We start from the raw sequence: 5,730 nt of genomic DNA on the forward strand, positions 1-5,730 counted from the left end.
GTGTTTCCTTTCAGTGTTGTCTCGCTTACTCGTCTGTCAATCACTGTTCGCCTCTTGTTTCTCTCTGGTACTTCCGGCACCCTTGACTACGTGCTCTCCTTGCTCTTTCCGGATCCGTCTTTCCGACACTTTGTCCTCTCTATCACGTGCTCCTTCCTGCACTGCACCTCCACACAAACTACTAACGTCACAATAACGCAAACTACGTGTTCTCGATTTGTCTTCCCACTCTCCGATCCTCGGATTTCGACTCTAACACCCACCCGGAAAGCTTCCTCAAAAAGCCTTTATTCGCAAACACAAACCTAGGATTTCACAAGAATGACTTCAAGCCTTTTAACGAGCGCACAACTTCGGCTACTCGTAGTACAGTCTAATGCCTTTCAACTTCTATATACTCCACTCTTGGCGAGGTTTACACTAGTAATCACTGAAAAATGAATTTAGTCCGAACAAAAGCGGTTGTTTATTGAGACTCTGCCATATATTTGAATCTCTCAGTATTGACTGGACACGGTCTGGTCTCTTTCAAAACTGCCCTGGGGTAATTTAGCACCAACTTCTAAATCTCGGGTTTCGGTTTACCAGAGCTTGAAATTGCTGCCAAGCAGGTCGTGACATCACCGATTGCAAAGCAAACACCGTAGTCTCTAAATCGTCATCCAGGTTGTATAATTCCCTTTGAATGTGCTGCGGACGGATCTATACGTAATAGTTAAACAACAGACAGGCAGTTTCTTACATAATACGTCTTGACCTTGCCCTAGGTACTCTTAACTACTAATTAGCTATAAGAAGATGTGTGTGTAAGATGTTTGTATACATGAACCATCAGCAAATTTCCCCACAACGTGACACAAATTTCCTGATGCCACAGACAAATTCACCTAGTCGCATTTTCAATAGTCTTAATATTGGATTACAAATCCCTGCAGGTAATGTCCCCTAAAAAGTTGGGTCTGCAGCTATTCTCAGTCTTCTTTGAAATTGTGAATTCGTTTCTTTTATAAACATCGACTTTCAGTCATAATAAGCTAAATAAATATAAATAACTCTTGAAATTCAAAACTTAAATGTCCATTGAGAATTTTTTTAAATACACTGTACATTCAGCTGTGTGAAGGTTGAAAGCGTGACCATTTGTACATCGATCCATCCTGGGCGAGTTCGTCGAACCTACTGGAGTAAATAGCAAGCAAAATGACAAACAAATTTTCAAATAATAAACGTTATTAAAATAATTAAAGCTATTCACAGTTGATTGTTTCCTCGCTTGTTTGCTAGATTGTTTCCTTGCTTCTATTTTATGTGTATTGTGACAAATGTCGTTATCACCAAAAAAAAAATAATTCCATGCAACAGTAGCGATTATTTTGTGGTTGTGGATGGGGGTTAGGATACCGTATTCTAGCGCCGATTATTCACGGGTTTCTCACGGATCTCGCCATATATACCTTAAGTACCCGGGTGACCTTTATTAAGGTTGAGTTACCATCGCAGGCACTAAAGTTTTGTCTAGGTGGTATTGAAGACAATTCAATTTCAAATACGACTTATTTTAAAAACATTACAATGAATGCCAATTACATTGCAGCAAGTTGCACCGGGGAATGGGGAACATAAAAGCCTTCATTTATCAATCTCAGCGTAAGAATTTAATTAATTATAGGGAAATGCTCTCAATACTCGCTTCATTTTCTGTATTTAGATGATGTGAAGCCTGGTATCTTTCAGATATGGATAGTGTTACATGTTCAAACTAAAAGTGCTACGTGTATTAGGCAGCCATTCAACTAGCACGAAAAGCCACTTGCTAGCAAGCATTTTATTCAGAACATAATAATGCAGCAGGGTAAAACCACTTCACCTCACCTCACCTCACCTCACCTCACCTCACCTCACCTCTCTCTCTCTCTCTCTCTCTCTCTCTCTCTCTCTCTCTCTCTCTTGCTTCCTTACAGCAATATAGAACATTTGATATTGAACGATAAACTTCTATCGACAGCAGCATACGGTTACAATAATACTCCACAGAGTTCTAAGAATCCCTATCACAAACAGCTTAATCATTTAGCAGTGAAGCACAGGAGATACGATTAAGTACGAATACAACATTATATAGTATGCATGCGAACGCATGATTTTGCTTCGTTACACATTACGAGATGATTATTATAATAATCAAGTTCGTACATGAATCCGTGTCGGACAAGAATAATCTCGCGGAATTATAAGAACACGAACATTACTCGTCTTTTAATGAATGCAACGTATAACTGAATTTAATTCGTCTGTTTAGTTATTCAAAAAAGTGCTAAGTTGAAACAAATTATAGTCTATGTTACAGCATGGCGTTATGTGACATAGATCTGACTTTTAAACAATTTAGAGTAAATTCCCAGGCATTTAATATATGAAATAATTCTAATATATAAAACAGATAGCAAGAGAGAATACAAGTTTAAATTTTACATACCTCTGCAGTAGAAGATTGCTTCTGTAAAGTAGGCAGCTTTCTCACAAAAGTCATTATATGGTGATTATACATCGAGAATTTAATCTGTAAGTATCCCGTTATTGGCGAAAATCCGCTGCCAGAGAACTCGAGGTAATCGGGTTTCTTACTGCAGGCATATGGTAAACCGAACACAATGTTTTTAAATGACTAAGCCTAAAATTAAACCACCCTCGGGTAACGCCGTGTGCGTCAACGAAACCCGAGTATATTGCCATTCAGAGAGAGAGAGAGAGAGAGACAGGCAGACAAACAAACAGAGAGAAAGAAAGAGAGAGATGCCTTCAAATAGTGGCAAAATGCCGGGTTGAGACCACCATACATCACATTCTGCACAGTCACAGAGCAGTAATGTTTTGTTACACGATGGGCATCGTGGAAGGATAGATCTACGTAGACCTCTGGTGGTCATATTAGCGTTGCATCAGGTAGGTGACTATCAGCAACACACTAATTAGAAAAGCTGATTGTCTTTGGGATACCGTCATGGTTGCTAACAGTTTGAGACGTAAGCGGCTCCACTGGGGAGGGGTCATAAGGTGACGAATGTCTCACTTTTGAATGTGAAGAATTCTATGCAGACGAGGAAGCTGATGATTCCATCCGGCCTCTAGAGACTTCCTAAACGTTGTTTCCGGCTGCTGTCACCATTTATCTGACCCACCTTGGAATCACTGATCTCATTAGATACGACTGGTATGATGGCTCTTACCTTGCGCGATGGATATACTCAATCCCTCCCACTTCCATAATCCTCTTGGACAAATTTTTCTTTGGCGTCCATGATAAAGAGTGTGTGGGGCATGTTGTTATGTTCGAGGACCCGTAAGAAGCTGGTAAGCTCAGAATAGTCATCAACCTTACCGGAGTTATGCCCACCCCCATTTTTCGTAGGCCAGAGGAGCGCGCGGAATTATCTCTGGGAAGTCGGGCAGCCTAGGAGCAAGACTATACCCTCGCCTACCTTTCCCATGAGGTCGGTCCTTATAGCGACCCTGGGCCAAGAACGATTTGTTTTGGCATCGCCCGTGATTACCGCGACGTGGTACCGCCAATATGTCGTACTTAAGTGTTGTAAGTAGTTAATAGGGACGATTTGGGGACAATGGAAAATCCAGTCAAAAGATCGTGGGACCCTTCTGGGACAAGATTTATAGGAACAATGGAAACTCCAGTCAAAAAGGTCGTGGGACGAAAATAGGAACAATGGGAGTTTAACATGGGGGATTTTAACATGGGTGGGACTATAAAGGGACAAAAAAGTATTGGGTTTGTCTAGGGACAATGAGAAAATACATGTAGCAACGGGACTGACCTCAACTGAGACCAAAGAGTGGGCAAAAAAATTTAAAACGCTTGGTGGGAACGGGACTGGTGGGACACAGATAGATAACACAGACAATAGACATTATACAAACAGCTATACAACTAACTAAAAAGAACTTAGGCAACAAAGCAAATCTTTTCGAGGCATAAGAGTGGCCCTGAAAGTGGCCTTTGGGTTCTTCTTTTTTCTCCAGTTCTTCCACCATTTCCTCACTTTCTCAATCATTCCTTTCTTCTTCTTTTTTTCTTTTTCTGGCATCCAGTCAGGATGGCTCATTAGTGCAAATTTCTCCTGCACCTTCATCCAGTTTTCATCTAGCCTTTCAAACTCCTTTTTTTCTTTCTGTTTTCTTGTCCTTTCTTTTATCTTCTTCACTTTTTCTTCCGGCACTTTTCTCATTAGTTCTTCTGCTTTCTTTAGCTGGTTCAGTCCCACTTCACAAAGGACCATTCTGTCCAATTCAATATGTCTTCTGAAAAAACACCTTACTTTCATTACATTATCAAGGGCCTCCTTCAAGGTGCCCACTTTCACGTATGCTGGTTAAATGAAGCCTCGTAACTTTTCGACTTCTTCTTTGATCATGCATTGTACCAGATCCCTGGCTATTTACAGGCTGGTCACTTGACTTGTCACAAAGTATTTGGTAACTGGATACCTCCATTCATTTTGTAGCCTTTCCACCACATAAGCAACATCCACCATCCAGTACCAACCGTCCTTCAACTGGTTAAATAACTCTGTGGACATCCTTTTTTATTCTGTGTAGAATGGCGCGAACGACGAACGCTTTGACTTTATGTCGTCAAGCACGGACATGAAGGAAAACATCACCTACACCCACTTTACATATTATCTACTATCCATACACACGTTTTACAAAAACCAAATTATACTATCAAAAACCCAATATCTACTATCCACACAGGAAGGAACTAAAGCAAACAAAAATATACTATCCACACATAAGAAGGTTAAAAAACAAACCGAAAATATAATATCAAAAACTCAATTATACTATCACACACGGCAAGGAGAAAAAACAACCCTAATATACCATCCACAAACGGGAAAAAGAAAAAAACAACCACAAATATATTATCAACACAAAGGTGATGAGCAAAAAAAAATCAAATCAAAATATACTATCCACACACGAAAAGGAAAAATAAAACCAAAATATACTATCAATAACCACAATATACCATCCACACACGGGAATGAGAAAAACAAACCTTTATTGTATTATCCACAAATCGAAATTATACTATCCACACACGAGAAAGGAAAAAAAAACAAATATACCATCCACACGGAAGGGAAGGGAAATACACACGCACACGCACACTCAAAATCACATGAGTAAAAGAGCGAGTGTTTATAATCACACTACTCCACATTCATACTAATAGGCAATATATCAGTCTCTCTTTTCTAGAGATCTGGTTAGCCCTGAAAAGGGCTGTTTTTTAACTTCAGATGCAGCTCTTAATGTGTGCACCTTCCAGGTCGGGCCTCACACACACGTCTCCTACTCCAGTCATGCTTCCAGTTCAGGCTGACTCTTGGGAGCGCATATGCTGCTTGATTGGCTTCAGCACCCCAATCTTCCGTTTGTGGGATTCTGAAGAGTTCTTCCTGCCTCCTTCTCCTATTCCACACCCGTGGATGATGTGGTCTATTTACGTCTTATTTAAATCTTCTGATGTAAACGGTCTAAAGCGGAATAGTAGGATGAAAGCACGCTTGAACCAGAGAAATCTGACCCATTTGTTGACTTTTTCACTTTCCTCTTGTGAATTTCTCGACACAAAATTTATACAGTCACCCATTGAGATTTTGATCTGGCAAGTCCCTGTCAAACGTCCTTGTTGATCTTCTCTTGCAT

The sequence above is a fragment of the Sinohyriopsis cumingii genome, chromosome 4, assembly GCF_028554795.1.
Source record: "Sinohyriopsis cumingii isolate HCF-2022 chromosome 4, ASM2855479v2, whole genome shotgun sequence".
Taxonomy (NCBI): domain Eukaryota; kingdom Metazoa; phylum Mollusca; class Bivalvia; order Unionida; family Unionidae; genus Sinohyriopsis; species Sinohyriopsis cumingii.